At 39.5% G+C, this 22338-nt stretch overlaps 1 protein-coding gene across 9 annotated transcripts in view; it reads right to left on the bottom strand.

Annotated features, from left to right (window-relative positions):
- adgrl3.1 (adhesion G protein-coupled receptor L3.1) overlaps window positions 1-22338 on the bottom strand; it is a 118533-nt gene that overhangs the window by 88570 nt on the left and 7625 nt on the right. For all 9 annotated transcript variants that reach the window (XM_026170822.1, XM_026170826.1, XM_026170827.1 and 6 more), the window contains exon 2: window positions 16442-16523. The gene's annotated coding sequence lies outside the window, so the exon portion shown is untranslated. The remainder of the gene's footprint in view (window positions 1-16441; window positions 16524-22338) is intronic.

The following is a 22338-nucleotide window of genomic DNA, read 5'->3' as shown; positions in this document are numbered from 1 at the left end:
TTCACTTCACTTAGTATTACACATCAGCATCAAAGTGTGAAATGTATTGATGTCCCAACCTAATTGTTCATTTCATGGTCCATCAGCAACAAACAATTAATACAGGGATGGTCTCTGAGATAAGTTATAGCAGTGACAGACTGGTAAGCATCGTTTCTCCGTCTTTTTTCTGAGCAGATTAAAAAGACCAGCACTGTTCAATCACTTGCTCACCGCCCACTCACTCTTATCTCAACTCAGTGGCTCTCTTTGTTTTTTTGCGCTGCAAAATTCACGTTTTAAATAGGAAAAGCTGCAACATTTACATTTAATTTGCAGAATTATGTGTGTATGTCAAGTTTAAAGTGTGCATGACATAAAGGATAATAAAATCTTCACACAATCATCCTTTTCAAACAAACATCAATTTCATCAGGGGAGTAGTTCTAAGGTAGCAAAAGCCATCTTTGTGCCTAAATGTTCACCGTTCTCAAGGGAACTCATACTCAGCTCCGGAAAAACAAGCACATCAAGTTTGTAAGTGGGAGCGAGAGGGGCTGGAGAAATATGCAACAGCCGGGGACAGATGGAGCAAAGCAGACAGCCACAGCCATGGGAGATACATCATGTGTAACAGAGACTATTGATCAGTGTGACCATATCATTTTTGTCCAGCAGAGACTGAGACAATAGCCAGCTATTTCCATCATGTCATGCTGTGAAGGCAATATCTGCTTTGGCACAATCCTCTGCCTTTGATATTTCTTATAACTGATGTTATCAAAAGCCTTTTAATTTATAGAAAATGCCAGAATCACACAGGCCCTTTTTTATACCAGAATCACACAACATATGTATAATGTATCTTCAGAGCATCTGAAATGACAAAAAGCCTCATCGCAGACCTGCAAATGGGACAGACAGCCACCCAGAGGCACATGCACACTGCAGAAACACACAGACGATGAGGCCTGTGTAGTCATCTGGCATTTTATTGGTTCTGTTCTTTTTTGTATGTCAAAATAAATCCTTTAAATTGAAAATTCACTAAAACTAATGATAAAAACACAAGCCAAACCTAATTTAGTGAAGTCTGAAAAGTTGTAGAAAATTCAATTTGCATTCCAGCATAAAGTAGTCAAGCATTTTATCCAATCAGATTACTTTTATGGAGCATAATTCTTTAGCTCTGGATAATGGCAGAGACTTTAAGTTTTCCTTTGATAAGTCTGTAAAAACTTAACAGACGCACTTAACTACAAACTGTTTTTTTCTTTTGCATTCAGAAGAAACTAATTGTTAACTGTAAGAAACTGTTGTTGTTTTTTTTGTGATTTCTAGTTTACTACAAAAAAATCATTTTAAAAGTATATAAAATGTATTGGTCAGCTGACAATAGGTGGCAAAACAACTAATTTAAGTAAGAAAAGTCAAAGTTTGAATAATTTTGATTTCTCAAAACTGTCTGTTATAATCGACTTAATCCTTCTACTTACAAAAATCCTTCAATTTTTATTTTTAATCTACAAACCTATTCAGCTTTCTAAATACCAAGCGGTGCAACTGATTTCATTGGAGTGTGATTGCATATCTGTTAACAGTTCTTGACAAATCCCTAATGGCACTAAAGTGATAGACTCACAATAGACTCCTCTGTGTTATTCTTTCCTCCACTTAAACGACCTAACAAACTGCCCCATTTTGATTGATTGGCCCCTAACTCAGTTGAACATGAGCAATCTGACCAGCTGTCCCCAGCTAGACAGAGAAGGCATACACTGACATATGGCCGGACGCCACCAGCCACAGCATTCCGCTGTTTCATAATTCAAAAGCTATTCCATCACCCCGTATGCTCCACCAGCATCTCACCCATCAGTTAATTAACCCTCTCATTTCCTCCAAGCACACGGTGGCTACACAGACAATGGCTGCGTGTCAGTCAAGTTATGTTCATAATTCAACAGGGCTGCATGCTCCCATATGTTCAGATAATGACAAAAAAACTGTTCCCTCTACAAAGTCTGACAAGAGCATAGACAATAATGATTGCCCAAAGCATTGCCCTGTTTTCCTAACCTGCTTCCTTTAATTATCCTAATGTGTTGATTGGTTAATATATAATGAGTAAACAGACAGTAATGGTGCTAATTATCAGGACATATGTGAAGCGTTTACACTCTGTATTCATCAGAGCACATAAGGTTTTGCAAACATCACAGGCCCCACCTGAACCTGCTCACTGCTAAAATTATGAAAATAATCAAATCTTTTTTTTCTTTTTAATGAGCTCAATATTTCCAATCCTGAACTAGTTCTATCTCACTGGAGATGCTCTCTAGAAGATAAACAGCATCTGCATAAAACTGAGCAAAACATCAACAAAGAAACAAGATCAGACTGGATCCAAGTCTTTGGATGTACCTGCCGTTTCTATCCATCTCTGCTTAGTCATATCCGCTCAGCAGACACCTGCTAATTATGCTACAAATATAAACACACACTACATTTTTCAACCTTGGCTATTTTGCCACCGCAGTTTTCCCAACATCTTGAAGAAAAAAATAAATATATAATGTTATAACTGCACCGTTAATGCAGTTAACAGTCTCAACAACACTGTATTATTTACTGTATCAATAAGACAATCTTCTCCACATTAGTCTTACATGTATGTGTGACGTGGCCTCGATGTCCCATGTTTTTCTGCCCTGAATCTTCATTTCCTACAGGGTCGGCATTAACATAGCTGTCGCCAAAGCCGCCACACTCACACAGTCTATAATGCATGCATCCATGAACTAATTGATGTTGGGCTGATTCTGTGCACAAGGCAGCCTGACCCTACTGAGTGCGTGTGTGTGTGTGTGTGTGTGTGTTAAGTTCCCTAACGAGAGTCCTGCCTGTCACAGCACTCCTCATTCGGGGATTCTCTCTATCACTAATGAATGCTGACCGGACTGGGCTACCTTGTCAACACGCGTCACACGCACATGCACGTGCCTTCATACACACATTTTCACACACACACATGCTTATCACTAGGAGACCAGATGCCCTACTCCCTCAGCCTCCAGGCAGAGTCTCAAATGTGTCCATGTTGCACTTATCCTGTGAGCATGCCTTAAAGAATACCGTGTTGAAGTATGAGTATATGTGCATCATATTAGGCTAGCAGATAACAGATGGATTGCAGTAGTTATAAAAAAACAAACCATAGAGAGCAAACGAATACCCGTTTAGATACTGTACTAAAATCAGTATTTTGTAATCTATCTTTGCCTGTAGTTTTGCATTCACCATAATTATAATGAAAGAAAATGGTTCAAAAATAAAGAAAGAAAGAATAGGAGAGAAATGTAAATGCATGCATAACCTGCTGAGCTTTTCTTCTTGTACTTATCTATCTATCTATCTATCTATCTATCTATCTATCTATCTATCTATCTATCTATCTATCTATCTATCTATCTATCTATCTATCTATCTATCTATCTATCTATCTATCTATCTATCTATAGATACATATATTTGGTGTGCTATGACAGCAGAGGAAGAGGACATCTTGTGGTTTTTTTCTCCTTTTTTCTTCACTTAGTTTTTGTTCACCTGTTCTTTTCTTTCCTCTTTTTAGTTTCTTCATTTGTTCATTCTTTGCTCTGTTGGAGAGAAGTCTGAGCGGAACAAAGCTCAGGGGGCTATGCACCATGTTCAGTAAAATGGCATGTGTCCGCCAAGCTACGGTAAATTACCTCCAGTTGGCTTGCTAGGGTAACCACCATGGACCATTTCTACGTGTGTGTGTCTGTGCGTGTGATGGAAAGGGTTGGAATAAGGTTGTGTGGGTGATAGAGTGTGAGTCGGTATAGGTAGTGTTTCAAATTATCATGAGCACAGGTAGACAGGCTGGGAGAATTTTGATTAGAGTGACCATGCACACACAGACACAGACACACACACACACATTTAGGTAGCTAATTTGGCGGTGTGGAGCTGAAGAGATGACTAATCAGGATAGAACCTGGTGGGAGTCTGGCCTGTGGCCTATAATGAGAGACATAAGAAACAAGCACACACATTCAAGCAACAGGCGCGTGTATACACACTCATAGCAATTATGCACTGTGCAAACAGACTAAAGACATTCACATGCAGCAGGCACGCACGCATTCAAACACAGACCAGCATGAGTGATTGTGAATAGAAGGTCCTCCCTCATAATTGCTTGGTGCTGATGAAGCCTAAGATACTGATTAGCAGCGAGTGGCCCCTCAGTGTGACCAGAGGCTCGGGAAAAACATACTGTCAACTCCCAATAATGTGAATGTCTTGACGTGTCAACCACAACATGTATTCCTACTGTTGCATGTGTATGCATGTTTAGAGAAAGGGGGAGTTCACATACAAGCCCCCTCGCACCACATTAAAATCACAATTAAAATTAAGTCAGTGTCTCGTTGAGTTTAGATCTGGCCACTACTAACATGTGACAAACAGTCATGTCAGCTCATGTCTCTTATTTTAAATCTATACATTTGGTCACTGCAGCCAGATGCAGTATGGTTAATACCACTGGACATTTGTTTTTAGCATGCACAGTACATACATGCAGTCGAGTGCACACATGTCAGTACTCAGATGAAGGGCAGCTTCACTGTAGGAATGTGCACAATTGTCACCAGTGCCCCGAAGACAAGTGGCCTAGCTAGCAATTTATACAGTGCCAGTTGTAAATCCTTTGTATGTCAGTAGCAAAGAGCTGCAGAGTGCTTCAGCGTCGCCTTAAAGGTATAGGTCACCCCTACATCAGTATGGGTCACTGTGGTCTCAATTTGACATCCTTAGTGAAGTTGAACAACAGCTGTTTAGTATGATTTTTTTTTTTTTTTTGCTCATTTATTTTTCTTTTTTTATAGCAGCAGGGAAGTCTGTTAATTTAACTGCAACATTTACTCTGTTTTAACATGTCATGATCAGGGATAAAGGCCTGTGGCAGAGCAGATCATGGCTAATTCAAGCCACCTTTATATTTTGCATGAGAAAAAAACATGCAAAGAAGGCTGGGCCGCCCTGACAGACTAGTTTCCTCTGTTGCTGTTCAAAGAAGATTCAAGATTTTTCCCACAAGTACATTTTTATTTTTTAAAAGCTACATTTTCTTTTCAAATTATTTTCACTCATAAGAGTTCAAAGCTTTGGGCTAAGCACCTCATCCTCTCCATCCATGTTAGACATGCTATGCCCGTCAGAAAATTGCGTCTAGGGAGTCTCTGGCTTTGACCGGACCACTGCAGTTTCCGCATGGCTGCCTCTGGCTGCTCTGAGAATGCTCACAGAAATCTGATGCACCAAAACCAGCCTGAAAATCCACCACCAATGACCTCGTCTGTAAGGCACAGGCGTTTTGATTCTGTCTGCCTGGCAGCTAGATACCACACTCTGTTCTGCTCTGCTTTGCTCTGAACTTTCTAATGCTCCAATCTAATCAACTCTATATGCCCTCCCTCCCTCATGAGACAAGACGGGCTAAGGTGGAGACGTGCAAGCAAGAATTGAGATAGGAGGAGAAGTGGAGAAGTGGGGAGGGGTGGAGAGAGGAAAAAGACGAAGGATTAAAGAGGAGGGAAGAAGATGGAGGAGGAGATTCGTGAAGAAGGTCGGAAAGGAAAATGGCTAAGAGAAATAGAGATAGAAAGATGGGATAAAGCGGGAGTGACACAGGGATGGAGACAGAGAGGATGGCAGGAGGCAGTGAGAGAGAGGGAGTGCCAAAAGCGATCATAGCGATTTGAGCAGAATATTAAAGCAAGTTAATAACATAAGGCATTTATCTTTTTTCTCCTCCTTAGACTCTGCCCTAAAAGATTCGGGTTTCATAAAACACAGCTCTCTGACACTAGATAGTGATATAAAAAGTTCAACTGTCAAATGTGAAAAGAGACATAAAACAGCACCAGTTCTGAAAGAAAAAACACAATAACTATGGGTGAAAACTAAATATAACACAATAAAATCACTTTTTTAAGACCAGCTTTTCAAAGAATTTCAAAGAAACACAATATCATGCCATGGAAAAATAAGCAGGCTAAATCAAATCAATTACAGTAGCAAATTAAGGCTAGCTAAGACAAAGTAGACTTTTTTGACATGCTTAATCACTTTAAAATATTTAATTTATTATGAGACAGATACTGATGCTGTTACTATCTATAATGTTACAGGGGGAAAGGTAACTAGCTAGCCTGGCTACAACAAAGTCTTTTTGGAAAGACTCTCGAGAACATGTCAAACTCATCTTACATCGGGGTAGGGCTGGGCCATATTATACCTTTCACGGTAATACCGGTATAATGTTAGGCAACAATAGGAAAATGAAATATCGGGATAGAATGGGAGTAAAACACGCATGCGCAGTGCCTTTGTTTTCATACGCACATGGCCGATTGTTGAGTGAAACAGATGAACCAGAATTGGTTTGTAAAAATGATGCAACTTCCGTGATGTGGAACTGGTTTGGTGTTTGTCCGTCAGATACACAACAAAGCACATTTTTTTTGCAGAACATGCAAGCGGCCGTTGTTATTGTCGTATTTGTCGGACTAAGATGCTCTTAAATCTGGGAGTAATCTGGGTCCTAAACTCTGTATTCTTCAGGTCAAACGAACACTGCAGCATCACTGAGAGTTAAAAACTGTCTAAATTCTTTCATCTTTAATAAAACGATCAGCATTGCTGCTTTACCAGGTGTAACTATAAAGTTTAACTTCCAGGCATCCATGAAAACAAAAGTTATTACATTTAACGGAGTTAAAAGTTAGCAGGAAGCTAGCGGAAGTTAGCTCGCTAGTTTCGCTAGTTACCTAAGCATGATCTAGCATGTTCTGACTGAGAGATTTCTGAAAAAATTCAAACGTACAGCTCTGCTATCACTTCCAACATAAATGAAGACAGGAAACTAAACAGCAGTGACGTTTGTAGGGTTACTGAAGTTGGGCTAGCTGGTATATAATGATGTGCTACGTGATCGCTAGCGACACAGCTATGTTAGCATAACATAAACAGTGAAGCTGGACGAACACTAACACTTTTCCACTTATAAAAGTTAACATGAAGGTTCCTTATGGTTAGAGACAAATGCAATCGCATGGCAGGATGCTGTAAACGGACCAAACTTCAGTCAGGAGAACAACTGAGATAATCCATCCACAATACGAGGTTAGTCATTAATATACTGCAGCAACATGGGAATAGAGCAGCTGCCAGAGAATTCAACATTAATGAATCAATGGTACAGAAGTGGAGGAAGCAAGAAGAATGAGTTTAATAAAGTTTGATTTATCTGACTGCTTTGTTTCGCTTAATGTGCCTTATAATCCCGTGCACCTTATGGTCCGAAAAATGCGTACTGCACACTGCAGTTTAATGTTGCAAAGCACCTCTTTTTAACTTCAGTGGATATTATACATGGTTATGCTCAGGATATGTCAGCCCATTTCTACTGGAAATGCCTTTTGGTTAAACTTTCAGCAAGGAATTTGCATTTGCACTGTTACATTTTTATAAAGCTTTAATGTACATAACCAGCTTCTTGTTTAAGTGAAAATAAATGGAAGGTTGTCTTTTTGCGCTAGTAATGTTGTGGAGTTGTATTTTGTCTCTCATCAATTATATCGTCAGTTATATCGTTATCGCAAATTTTCAAATATATATATTGTGATAAATATTTTTGGCCATATCGCCCTGCTCTAATCGGGGGTCAAATACAAGCTATTTGGATGTTAAGTGGGCTGAACTGAAGAAACTCGCTTTTACATCAGTCTAACAGTGTTTAACTACACATTAACTACCCACTGTACAAAACAGACATTTCTATTGAATATAGTGAAAGAAACTTTTCTGTCATCTAATCATTTATTTATTACTTAATTACTTTGGTGTAATAAGAATAGCTATTGGGGAAGGTCTTTATGAGCAGGAAAAGTTATAAAACTTATGAAAATACATTTAAAAGTACTAAATTTATCCTCTATCCTTCACATTTTCCAATGCCACCCATTGGCCAGATTTTAGTCTTTGCCAAAACCCTCGAGGCGATTCTGGTTTCAGAGTTTCACACCCAGGCTGTATAAGATTTGTTTATAATGTGTCTGGGAGATATGCGCTTTACAGATTTTCTCTTACTGTAAAAGCTATTTAAAGTTTCATAATTGAGTAACAACTGTACAGTAAATAGCTAGGTCATGATATGTTCCAATGAGATAAAATCTACCCATATACTGTCTGCAGATGGATGGTGTTTATAGACAAGTCCATCACTTCCTTTCAAACCACGATTTCAGCAGTCACAAGGAGGATTTCGTCTTACCGTAGGGGGGAATACACATTTTTCCTTAGCAATAGGTGGTTTCCAGAGGGCCACTGATCATTCTGTAGGCCTGTATGACTGGAGGGCTTTAGCAATTGTTTTCCCAGTGACTCCCATCAACCTCTTGCCACCACTCTCAGCCATTCGGGGAAAACTCATTTTTCCCGAACGATTGGTGGTTGTCAGTTGGATGCTCACCACTCTCTAGGCCTAAATGACTGGAGTCTTATTCACTTGACCCTACATTGTCACCATGACTGTCACACATCTAAAATAGCAGACAAGTTAAGGTCACATGGTTAGTGTTCACATGTCCACATAACCTTAAAAAAGGGACGTCAGAGCACCATGAAGCACTTTCCTTGTAAGAAAAACATAGGGTAGAACAGATCGGGGATTTAGGTTGGGATAAGTTGGACACATAGCATCCTGGGCTTCCCAGTCAGATCCAGATGTGGTTTAAAAAATAACATCGCAATGGCAAAAAATGCTCAGCTTGAGGCTCCAGAAAAGGATTTCACAAACCAATGGGTTAAATCACAATGGCGATATCCATCATTTACAGGCAATCTGTGGGCTTGCCATCACTGTAAGTGATCACTCTATTATGACCGCTGAGTATGGGAACTGCTAACCCCTTCAAACTAGTATATTCTCACATATGTGGAACTGCAGCTCGTATGCTGAGAAGTATTAAACAGCCCACTTGGCGGTGTCGAGATTCACCAGATTAGTCATGAAGAGCCAGTTTACTCAGTTCTCGACAGCTTTTAGCGCCTGTTAGTTTTCATTTACAAGGAAAAAAAATTTATAGCTTTTTCACTCATCATTTACGCTCTTGACGCAATACTTTAGCTTGCAGATGAGTTAGAGTTTTGCTAATTCAATGCTAAGAATACGCAGAATCAACACAATTATCAGTGAAAACTGATTTCATAACTTATCTGCTTTATACAACCCACAGATTAATGTGGAATAATGAGGAATACTATTTTGACTCCCACCTCATACAAGCAAATTAGGTTAGTTCACTGAAATACTCAAAACACTCAAAATATATCAAAGTACTCAATGCATAGAGCAGAAGTCCGGTTTATGGTTGGCCTACTTTTAGGCTTAGCTAATGAAAAAAACAAACAAAAAATGAATCCATACCCCAAAAATGGCTGTGCCCCATGCAAATATCCAGATAACAAGCACACAGTCCTGTGCACACACGCACATGTAGCCATTCAATTCTGCATGGCATTACAGCTGAGTTCCCCCATAAGAGCGGAGTTAATAGTGTACAAAACTTCCTCTGATACAATCAATTATGTCAACTACAGACACAGTGATGCTGATTCCGGTGCCACTGATGTTGTTTTCCTCCCTTTGATTCATCTGTCTTCTCCTTCATACTACCTTTTTTTGCTCCCCCATTGCCGTCTCCCTCTCCTACTCCCTGTCACTGCTCTAAACCCAGTACTGTCACAACGGATCCATCAAAGGCATGCCTTAAAGCCAGAGGCAGCGCGCGGCAGAGTTTGTGTATGCGTGTGATTGTGTTCGCGGGTGAAGAAGAGAGAGAGGGAAAGGGAGAAAGTTGTCCTGTACAGTACAGAGAACAGCCACCTCAGCAGTGAGTGATGCTGCATTAAAGCGGAGGCAGACAAACAGGGAGCAAACGACTCTCGTGACCTAGATTTAAACCCCCGTGAACGAGCTGGGCTTGGTTAGCAAGAGAAAATGCTCAAAACCTCATCTTACATTTGAGCTTTATTATCCATTTGTCAATTACTTTTCTTCAATTCTGTTCTCTCCATCCATTTATTTTCATGGCCGACTGCTATCCTCCATCCAGCCTTGTTTACTTCTTTGCGTGCACTCTGTCTCTATGCTTTTTTTTCTTCTTTCTCACATGCTTGCATGTCCTTTCTATCCTCTGCCATCCACTTCGCCATGTTGCTCTATGAACATTTAATATTCTCATCATGCTCAGGTGCTCTACACCCACTTTTTTCCATTTTAAACTACCATAAGCTCACATGAAAGAGCCTGGTAGGACCAAAATAATGAGACTCCTGCTACTCTAATTTTAGATCCCAATACTCTTTCAGAAACACGTGCATTCAAGTATTTCAAAGATTTGTTCAGAATCAGCAAACTTCAAAACTCTGTGGTTTCCACTGATTCAGTTAGGAGGGGAAAAAAGTGATTTTTGCATAAGACATTAGGCCCAAACCTTTGCTCTTGCATTATAGAGCAGATATGAACTGTGTATATCAGAGTCTTGAAATATTTATTCAAAAAGGCCTTTCTGGGGTGCTTACAGTGCTGTTCATAAATTAAAAATGCATAAGCACCAACACTGGTGTATAAATATAAAAGGAGGCACTTAATGTTGGATTGTCTGACTGCTGAGAAAATGGCATCGGAAGCACAGAAAGATCTACCTAAGAGAAAAAGTACATCCGTTTGCAGACTGTCACCTTGACTTATGTGTAGGAAAATGCGCTGGTGGACACAGATAGAAATTTCTCCCTTCACATATCACGGAACACATTAAACATTACAGTCTTTTTGAGTCACTATGACTGCAATGCTGCTCAGAGCCGTGATGCGTATAAAATGTCTCATGACAGATGTCCACACTGATATGGGAGTATTTGTCAGCAAACACTTTTGTTAGATATTACATTTTCACTTCTCCCTGGAAACAAAAAAAATCTAAACTGAGGAAGAGATTCTCTTCAAAGTTTACTGGGATTGAGGAAGCACAGTGGTGGTTATTCAGTGCTAGAACATTACCTGGAACATTATTACATAAAAATCAAGACTTATTACTGTTCTCTGCAGGACTGAGGCTGAGCTTTAGTTTTCAGTTTGCAGGGCAAAATGGTTTGAATCCTAACCCTCATCAGTTTCACAGAGGAAGCTATAATAATCCTTCATGTTATCAACATATGTTAAGGACTTATTCTGGAGTAAACCTGCACCCACGTGAATTGCATCTGCCATTTTTACAATGAGATTCGATTCAATGAAATGCAACCAGTGTTTCGTGATTGCAGGGCGACGTGGATATTTTTTGCACTGACTCAAACCACAGCTGTTGCATTTTTGATAAGCTGCATCCATCACTTCTCCAAAATAGCATAAAACTGATGATACAATGAGCTCCAGCAGGATGTATGGGTGGTGATTTTGAAGCAATCAATGGGGACAGCAAAGGTAAACACAGTGCTAAATGTCAGCTATGGTGATTGCGCTGCCACAATATCACCTCGGGCGGGAGACCCAAATAACCAAAATCAATAATCTAATCATTTCATATTCAAATCACGCAGGGTAGAGGTCTGGATCTTATTGCAGTTTCATATCCCTGGTGTGCTGATATATTCCAATCAACAAACCAGAGCAAGCAGATGCATTTAAAATAGAATGATTCAATGAGGCTGGTGGGTGGTTCACAATGTCTGAAATAAATGTCTATTATTTTCAGTCGGCATTGTTGAAACACATGCAATATGCAAATCTACATGTACATATACTTTATTTGTTATCGCTGCAATATAATCGACACATTTGAGTATGTGTAATAACAATGTAATGCCCATTTGTGTTAAAAAAAATTACACATTAGTAAGTACAAATTGACAGAATAAGTTATTTTTATAGAGTTACAAAGTTCAAATAAAAGAAACCCAGGGTCTGCAAAACTATTCTCACTTGTTTCATCAATGCTTTATTGTGCCAGTAAGAAATATATGATCAAAAATTAATCTTATGCTGCTCAGATCTTATATTCCGGTTGTAGCTAGAAGTCTTCAGCATCGATTCCCTTTCATAACTGTAGTCATTCTGGACAGATCCACGTTCCTAAAACATGAACTGAATGTGAGGATTACATTTGGATCCTTGTGAGGTCTGCGACTTTCTTTACAATAACTGAATACACACAGCACATTCACAGCATTTAATCCTCTATGATAATGGATATATATGTAGATTTGAAATGTGAAACACTGGCACGCAGCAACAGGTCTGCTTTTAAACTATTAACTAGAACAGTAAGATTTTAATCTCTGACCAATGCGTCTTTTCCAGCTGTTGCTTTCAAAACGCATTAGAGTGAAATAAAGCATATTTTATGGTTTAGATGTCTGTGTGTGTGTTTAACCGTTGTCGCGCTCCCAAAGGTATCAAACAAGTCTGCTTGCACGAACAGAGTTACGATAACTCGTGGTTTTTGTTGGAATCCATGCTGATGCATCCAAATAGAACAACAAATCTCTACAGTATACGATAGGGATAATTGAACTGGTAAACACACACATGGAAGGAAAACATCTGCGAGTGCATCTGCTCATCATCATACCAAGCCCGTTGGAAATCTGCATTCTCAATATAGTCTACTTTATACAATTAGCACTGACTCATAAGCAAAACATCCCAAATAGGAGAAGACACAGTAGGGAAGAAACAGTGATAGTAACTGCCATAACTTGTTTTGTTTCTTCGCACAAATAAGACGGCTTATCCTTCCTGGAATACGGTGGCCTTAAATAGCTGCCTTTTTTTTCCAAGTTGTTGACTGAGAGCATCTCTGTGGGCTATTCCCTGTTGTCAAGTGTGTGTGTGTGTGTGCGTGTACTTCTGTGTTGCTGGGGGTTGTACCAATCCACTCAGGTGGCAATGTATTTGTGCTTGTGAGGGGTATACATGTGGGTCTTTGTGCATTTACGTCAAAACCGCATGTGTATTTGATTATTCTGTAGGTGTGTGTGTGTTTGCTCCCCAGGTGCACTCGCTTGATCTTAGGAGGGATGAAAGAGTGCATAAAGGAAAGAATGATACTTTAAGCACAGTAAACAGGATGCAGAGCCACCAGACAGCGGCAAATATCAGACAGCAAACACTAAGTCCAACAGAATTTCTCCAGACTGTCAGGTGTGAATACACCAAATCAGCAAAGAAACTGTAAACAATCAAAGCTGAAATAATGGCTGAAAATGTAGCACGTTTGTAAGCTATCAAGTCATGCGCTTCATTTAGCCTGGCTCGTTGACTGGGAAAGAACTCGTTCATGTTTGCCTCAATGGCTGAGCAGGAAAGAAGGGTGGACCACATCCACGCATTAACTCAGTCACACCTGGGAGCTCGTTCAGCACAGCCGCACAGTCTCACACTACCGAAGTCGGAGCTGCTTCACCGAAACAGTTAAAGGTTAATGCCCATAGGTCGCAGCCCTGATGGTAGTTGTTGAGGGATTTAAACTGCCGGGATTTTTCCAGCTACTGTACCCATACAGATTTTAAACCGTGACCTTTCAGTCACAAGCTCATTTCCTCTGAGCCTATCTGTCACTGCGGGTCAATACGTGGCTGGTGAGGATAAATGCAGAGATGGTGTAGACATGGTCACGCAGTCTTTTATCATATTTTTTAACATTTTATTCTTTGTTAATAGATGAATGGAACTGCAACTAATGATGATTCATTATCAATTATTTACAATACGTTATCTGTTAAAGAAAAGCAGATTTGTAATTTCTCACAGTATGAAAATATATGCTGAATAATGCTGAGTAATTCATTGCATTCGACGAAAACACTTCATACGTGCAAAACGAAACAAAAAATATGCCTAATTATTTGATGATTTGCTCATTTGATCCATTTACAAATAATAATTAGATTTAATTTTGCTTGTTTTAGCATTTTTAGTAATTCAATGAAGAAAACAAAAATGTGTTTATCTAATCTTACTTAATCTTGATGAAATTCAATAATATATATTATATAGCCCCATTAGAGAGAAAGAACTCCATCCTCATCTCCCAGGTCTGGAACTTCAGAAACATCTGTGTCACATCCAGCCCTGTGCATATTTTTCCGAGTATGCAATGGATGCGTGGGTTTTCGTGTGTCTGTTTGTGTGCAATGTGTACACAGAACAAGGCTGAGTCTAATTGCGCAAGTCCATCTGCTGATTTTGGAAACATGGCCTCTATCTAACAGACACAAATGGTACAGACAAAAACACACAAGCAAAGACAACACACATGCGCGCGTGCCACAAGTGCCTGTCTCAAAGCCTCAACTTGGACCCTGGATAATTTGCACCCATTTTATGGCAGCTGTGTGGACCGCATTGACTGGCATGGTTTACAATATGGGCCCTATTGTCTTCGAATAAAGGCCTCTCAACACAAGGCAAAGGTCACGTTATAAGACAATGAGCCTGCACTCACTGGGTGGCAGCAAGGGAGAGGAGAGAGAGACAGTGTGTGTGTGTGTGTGTGTGTGTGTGTGTGTGTGTGTGTGTGTGTGTGTGTGTGTGTGTGTGTGTGTGTGTGTGTGCGTGCGCATATGGATCTGTGTAAGAGAGATTGAGAGAAAAACAGAGAACAGAGACTGATTTGTGTAAGTGGTGTTACAGCTGGAATTTGAATTATCTTTGTATTTTTCTCAAATTTGTTTTTTTCTTCAATCATAAACTTTCCACAATATATTTTCTGTGTCAGGTTTCCAGGTGCAAAGCTCGTCAAGACTGTCACTTTTCTTAAATTCAGTTTCACACTTGATATTTAATTTTTGTTAACTTTGTAATGAGTGACTATATTGTGCATGACTGCACCGTATCTCGCATTCATCTGCTTGTTTATCCAAGCATTCTGTTTGTGTACTGCTTTGATGTGTTACTCAGTATACATGTAATGACTGTTTAACCAATGACACTTCACGGATATGTTTTCAGTCTGCACTCTCATTAGAAATGTGGTGATTGAAGGTTGTGTGTTTGTTCGTGTGGACCAGGAAACACCTGTTTGACGCAGAGAAAAAAAAACACATCCCCCATACGAACAATGATGTATCCCATTTCCTGTTGTTCTTTCTTTTTTACTTATTGTCTCAGTGAAATAAAGACAAAATGCGGCCTTGCTGTCACAGAATTAGATTTCAAAGCAAGCATTCAGAGCCATGTGAGAGTCAAGGAAGGCAAGCATGCAGAGTCACAAAGACCAGACAGGAAGGGCATTGAGGTGGTCACACTCACATATGCTGCCTACACAATCAAAACTCAAACGGGCGTGCACACAATAACATTCTTAATTACACAAATGTTATCATGGCTTGTCTTTTATTTCATATCCATGCAGTCGGAAACTTCAGTGAAATGACAGATTAAACTTAACAATGTGACACAGAGACCCTAAAATAAGGGAAGCAGAAGGAGTTTGAGAGAGAGACTAGCCTCATTCTCATCAATTCGATCAATAACAAATAGGATCCCACATGTAAACATGACCTCAGGGCTTTTTTACAGCAAGGATGCAATATATTTTTTCCCTGAGTAAAAAAAAAGAAAATGTAAAAACTGATGGCAACCAGGATTCTCTGATAAGCTGTCAGTACCCAGGAACTGCACCCTCCTCGATTACCAATAAACTGAATGTGCAATTCATCAGCCCAACTCTAGGAGACAGTATTTCTAATTAAAAGGAAGCTCGTAAATTCGACATTTTACAGGTCCTGCTCAGCTTGTAAATACACTGTAAATAACCCATGCTGAGTGGCTTCATGGGCAGATGAAGGTCTGGATTTGTGGCAAACTCCAGCTGATGCCTTCAATGAACACCAGGCTGATTGCAATTAATTCAAATTCACTTTTATTCCCAATGGGCTAATGGAACCCACTATCTTTACATATCTAATTCTATTCCTGTTGCATTCACTGCATATTGCGTGTTGTTCTGTATTCTTTTTAAAGCTTAGTTAAATCTGATTGGATTAGCAGTTTCAGAGGACGCATTTGTTGGGCCAATTAGAGCACTTCCTGGCACAGATGGAACCATGAGACCTCCGGGGAGAACACTGGGTCATATTTGGATTTTAAAAAAGCATAATGTATACTGTAGAGTCGGCAAAAACAACGCACCAGGTGTGTGTACATATGCGTGACTATACCCGTGACTTAAAAAAGCCTGCTGTAAATAAGAACGAATTCTGAGTCAACATCCCTGGTTAACCACTGTTTAAAAATTGTTACAGTGTGAAATAGTGTGCATTTAATCTTGATGCACAAATACAGACACGCGTGGCATTTTCTTACCTGTTACTGGTGTACTTTGCTTTGTCAAAGTGAAATGAAACTGGTGAGAATCACATCTCAGTGCCAGCCGGATGTTCCAGTTCTGCAGACACGGGGGAGAGAAGAGGGAGGGACACAAAGGGAGAAAGGAGGAGAGAGGAAGAGAGAGAGAGAGAGAAAACGGTGGGGGTTATTCGAGCTCAGTGAACTGAAATCCCTGTCATTTTTTACAATAGAGACAGATAGCTATAATATGTGGTGAATGTGGGGTGCAATGTGAATAATGCCCCCCCCTCCAGATTGTGTGAATAGCCATAACCCACTCTACACAAGAACCAGACAGTTCACAAGCCACTTTTACTTCTGATTGCTTGTTTAGCATTCGTGTGTCCTTGTATGTGCATACACGTGCACACGTGTGTGTGCGTGTGTGCTCTGTCTCATAATGACCTCTTAAGTGTCAGGGTATCAAAGTCTATAATGGTCTGTCTATGCACTCGCTGGCAGTTTACAGCTAAAAAGCTCTCTCATGCCATGATAACTGGTTTATATGGGTGGCATTTCACAGCCAAATGCCAGAGACACTTTTCAGAAAGGGAAATTGTTAGCTCTGTTTCCAGAATTCAGAGAGGCAGTTATGCATGGTTAGTGTTACATATCTTTTTTTAATTTGTTTTTTGTTCTTTTTTGTATTTGTCAATGCATCTTTGTTTGTATTTTTGTTTTCACATCTTTCTCTCGCACACTCTCTCTTTTGTTATTATTATTAAGATTAGAAAAACCTTTTTTCTTTTTCCCTTTTCTCTCTCTCTTTCTCTTGCTCTCCACCTTCATTTCCACCTATAATCCCAACTTCTTTCGAGATAAACTTTGTACCAATATAACCAACCTCAGTGTGTGTGTGTGTGTGTATTTGTGTGTTTGTGTTATTACTCTGTGTACAGTGTCTGAAATCGCACATGGTTTATTTATGGGGAGGCTGATAAAACGAAAAGCAACAGTGTATATACTGTTTTGACTTGAATTTTCTTTTAGACAGTCTTTATCTGTGTGCATTTTCACTGTCATGCAAGACATTTGTCAGCCGCATTAACACACATCCATGCAACGTGTGAAACCTCTGTGGAGCGCTCAGGCAGGGCTGTGGAACTGGGTCTATCAGCCAGTAAAGCAGGCCATGAGCAATGTCTCTATGGTTGGGTGGGCAAAGACAACAAAAGATGGATTCACTGTTCTCTGTTAATGTAGTTGCATGTGTCTCTATGTATTCATGTGACTAAAGTGCAGGAATAGTGCTACAGACAACAGAGAACTAGTGAAATTACGTTTGGTTTTAAGCTCCTTCGACTATCCATCACCCTCATTCGTATCTCCCTTAACATGTTTAGTCACACAGAGATGATCAAGAATGGTGGAATCAGCAAGTAAGGAGTGTTGGAAGAGGGATCGAAAAGAAATGGGATTGAATGTAAATGTGAAGTGGTGAAAGACCATGTTTGTGTAAGCAAAACAGGGGAAGGGATTTTTTCATTACAACTCATAAACAGTAGCAAGTGCAAAAGAGTAAAAAGAAACAAAGATATAGCCAGCGCAATAGTGAGAGCACACAACACTGGTACACCACCAATTTGTTGCATCCCTACAGAGGAAGTCTTAAATAAAGTCTAATTTAAGTTTCCATGAAACACACAGGGAAAACTACAACTAGATAAAGTATATTTTTGGTATATTTTTTCCTTGCAATCACTAACCCTGTAAACACTGGAATTACATTCACACTAAATGTAATTTACTTCCTATTTCCAGTGCCATTATAAGAAGTAATGTTCCCTTATTTAATTTGGAAAGTAGGTATGTTTAGTATGTGTTTGCTGATGGGCCCATAATAGAGCTGGTACCTGAATCAACACGTAGGATAACTATACCAAAATTCAAAAAATGTAACAGTTGCTTTCTGTAGTAGTTACCTTAGGCAACGTAAGTACAGAGGCTGTATTGTTACAAAACTAATGGTGGCAGCATATGGCTACAAGCATTGTATTCTATCGTTGTATGGTGAATAAGAAGGGCTGCCACAAGGACAAGAAAAACTGCAGATAGCAGAGGAAAAACGACATAGAAGACTGAGACTAATGCAGCTGTTGTGATAGCTCCATCAAGAATTGAGTATGGAAGTGCTTTGGGTTCAAGAAAATGACCAAGGTGTGATAAGCTAATTCATTCACAAAAAGAACTGTACAAACAATACTATTGTGCTTTTCAAACCAAGGGAAGAAATGATTCCACTTTAGGGAAGCACGTAAATTGAAAATTGGGGAAGCAACCAAAGAATTGAATCAGACTAGGAATCAGTTCATCTTTCTTACGCAATCCTGAAATAGCTCTTTTATTTCATCTTTTTTTTTTGAGAGAGAGAGAGAGAAGGAGAGAAAGCTGGCATCACCCTAAAGTCAAACATGTTCCAAAGGCTAAGTGCTAGCTAACTTCAAATGTTTAAGCTAATGTAATGATGCTAACTTTATACCTCAGGGTAACAATATAGGGCAGTTGAAAAATTTCTAGTTTCTCTCTTTAGTTGCTGGTGAGTGTTTCAAGAAAAGAGGGAAAGGGAAAAGATTTAAAACAGTCTGAGTACACTTAAGGTGATAAATGCAGGACTTTGATCAAATGAATGTAAGAGGGGCCTCAGATAGAGAACAGTTGTAGCTATAGCTTCAGGCTAAGCAGGGGGACTGATCAAGAGGACTCTGGGGAGGGGGTGAATGAACAATGGGTGGATGAGGTTTTTTTTAAGGTCTCAAGGCTCAATGTCTTTCTAAAAAAAAAAAACAGAGTAGATTCTACATGATAGATGATCCCCATTTTCCCACAGTAAAACAATTGTGTTTTCTATTATGAGAGGTAGTGGCTGTATTGATGTCCAGTGTCATCCCCATTATTCATCAGCTCTCCGTATGTAATTAGGATGATGCTACAGTATGCTTTCATGATGATTTTTTTCATGTATTACGCTCTGTAATTATGCTTTAAGCGACCAATTGCATCATAACACAATGGAAATTGTGCTGATGCCTGTTGGCGGAGATTTATGGCAAATCCAAGCCATCCAAGGCCTTTCTTTAAAGGGCGGAGTCCCCTATATATTCATTTTAAAACCGCAATTCTCTTCCTGTCCTTCAGCAGACTCTCTATAAGCACGGGGAATGTGGAGCAATAGTGTATATGGTTTACCCAGGCGTAAAATTAAAGACTCTTCTCTATGTGGCCCACATAAATCTTTGAAAGAGGGAGGGAAAGAAAAAAAGGGAATCAGGAACGTAGGTGTACATGATAAATAAAACTGGTTGATTTGTCCAGATACTGTGAACCGCTGAACTGTAATCAACTTTGCTTAAGTCTGGACAATGAGATATTTCAATGCATGATTGCACAGACACATTCAGACATTTCAGGACTTGCATGCACCACATATATCATTTTAACCATTATACATAGCTTAGAGTAATTCCCAGACATATGTTTTCACGCAGAGATTGGTTTTAAAAGACCAAATATAATTTATCAAACACTTCCTTTACTCTAAATATCCTCTTACACTCTTCTAGGTCCATGTACTGAATGTCATCTCATTTATCACACATACAGTCTGAGTGAGAACCAATCAGAGGGTTCAAAATGCATGTAAGCACACTTAAAGAGACTAAGAGTACAATGTCTCACATGGTTAGAAAATAGACATGCGGTGCATGGAAGCTATTGCTCCAGGCCAGTAAGTCGTAGTGGTAGTCATCTGTCTTTTGCGACACTACCATGTATCATGTAAAACTGAGACATGGCAAAAAAAAGCGTGGTGGTTATATGTCAGATGAGTAGCACTGAACTGGATAGATTATTTTAGGCTCATATACGATGTGTGAAAGTAACCTAGTAGGTTTAAGCTCAGTTCTTGATTATTTTCTTCTTATTATTTTCTTTTTCTTCTTCAACCTTGGACAGAGTAAAAGGCTATATTCACATTCCGCCCGCTCAATAACACTGGGACTGAGACAAAATGCCGCAAATAATGTAAACATATATTATCAAGGCATTGATCATTGCTACATCTGCTAATATCTTTGTTCCATCAAGAATGACTATCTAGTCATCCTTGCCCTTCTTCAGCCTATCATACTACACCAGCAGCTAAGCTCCAGATCAATACTCCCTTTCATTCACACTCCCAAAGACTTGGAATGAATATGCTATTCGATATCAATCATGATCACAACTGTCCCAATGAACAAGCACAAGAAATGACGGTTTTGTCTTTCCTTGTCCCTTTTTCTTATTTACCATCAGATGACCAGTCCCATCAAAGTGCTTCAAGTCAGATCTTTCAGCCTGGTTTATGCTGAAAGGAACCAGATGAACAGGGAGTGGAAGATCTATGTAATGCAGTTAAAGTAAAAGCTCAGTAAGCAGGAAATTTAAGAGGGGCCTGGGGATGATGGTATTACAGCAGACGCTGATTGTGGACAATCTGCTGAAGAAGGAAAAGATATGGAAAATAAAATATCACTGCATGCAGTATTGTAGATATAAGAGACTCGCACCTCTCGAAAAGGATGAACTGAAACTATTTAACAATATGAAATCATTTAAATGTGCAATAAAGTGTAAATGTTACTTGTAACAGTAAACAGTGCTCAAAAAACAATGAAAGCAGAATTCCCCTTCTATTGTCTTAGCACCTGAGTCAATGAAGGGAACCAACCAGTCCTTTATTTACACCAATGAATAAGCCTTTAAACAATCCTACTTGCTGTAGTTTCCTCCATTGATAAGAAATGCTGTGTTATACGATGGCGCTGAGAGATTTAGGCCCCCAGCATTGTGATGACCTCATTGTTCATTGCCCCATAATTCAAATCTATCCGCTGTGTTGCATCACATTGTGTATGACTCATTTCCATGCAACCTATTCTCTAAACAACCACGGCCTCCTCAGCACGCTATAGTCAACCACTCAAACAACAAAGCAGAGAAGTTCCCATCAATACTGTGGCGACTGGCTTGACACTTAACGCACACAACAGCAAACAATGTTTAAATGAACTGATGGGTGATGGGTGCTATTGTAAATGATTTCCTGCAGAGACCAAAATAATCGGCAGACCTTTGAGTGGGCTTCTTACAATCACTCTGGCCTTGTACACTGATTCTCTGCTCGGCTCCCTAATGGCACTGTGTGTGTCACTAAATATACAGCTGCAGGCAATGTCTATGGACGTCTCTGTGTGAGTGTGTGAGCTTATGCATGCGTGTGTTTGCATACAAATGTACGTGTGTTTAAGAGAACCAGAGAAAGTGGTCGGAGCTGATGTGTACATTATTAATGTGTGTTCAGAGTATCTGCAGGAAGAAATTCATGTGTATGTGTGCATTTCTGTTGAGTGGTGACAGCTCTGAGTGGTGCACGGGGAGGTGAAACACACAGAGGAAATGTGTGAAGATACGTAGACTGGAAGGACAAGCTCTCGCTTTGTAGAATAATAATAACAACTTCATAGTGAATGCAAGCTTTTAAAAATTGGTGGGCTGTGGACACATTTAAAAAGTAACAGCTTAGTCATAGACATTTATTGCAAGCTATTGACTTGTTTGACATGACCAAAGGTTTCAGCATCTTTCACTCAGTTCTTCCAGATAATGTCGATACTGTTTTTTTCAATATTTTACCACACAACAGATATCATTACATGGAAAAAGTAACTATATCCATGTCTTCAGATCCTACTATTGCCCCCTTCAGTTGAAATATGTTTAAGGGTTTGATTACACCATAAATATCCTATAAAACTCAATTTCATCTTTGCAAGCCATGGTGATTTCTCTATTGTCCTGTTCAACTTCAACTTTCAGACATATCTTCAGTCTTT

Source organism: Astatotilapia calliptera, chromosome 6 (assembly GCF_900246225.1).
Source record: "Astatotilapia calliptera chromosome 6, fAstCal1.2, whole genome shotgun sequence".
In the NCBI taxonomy this organism is placed as follows: domain Eukaryota; kingdom Metazoa; phylum Chordata; class Actinopteri; order Cichliformes; family Cichlidae; genus Astatotilapia; species Astatotilapia calliptera.
Note: the sequence above shows the minus strand (reverse complement) of the source record. Positions and strands in the feature narration are given on the sequence as shown.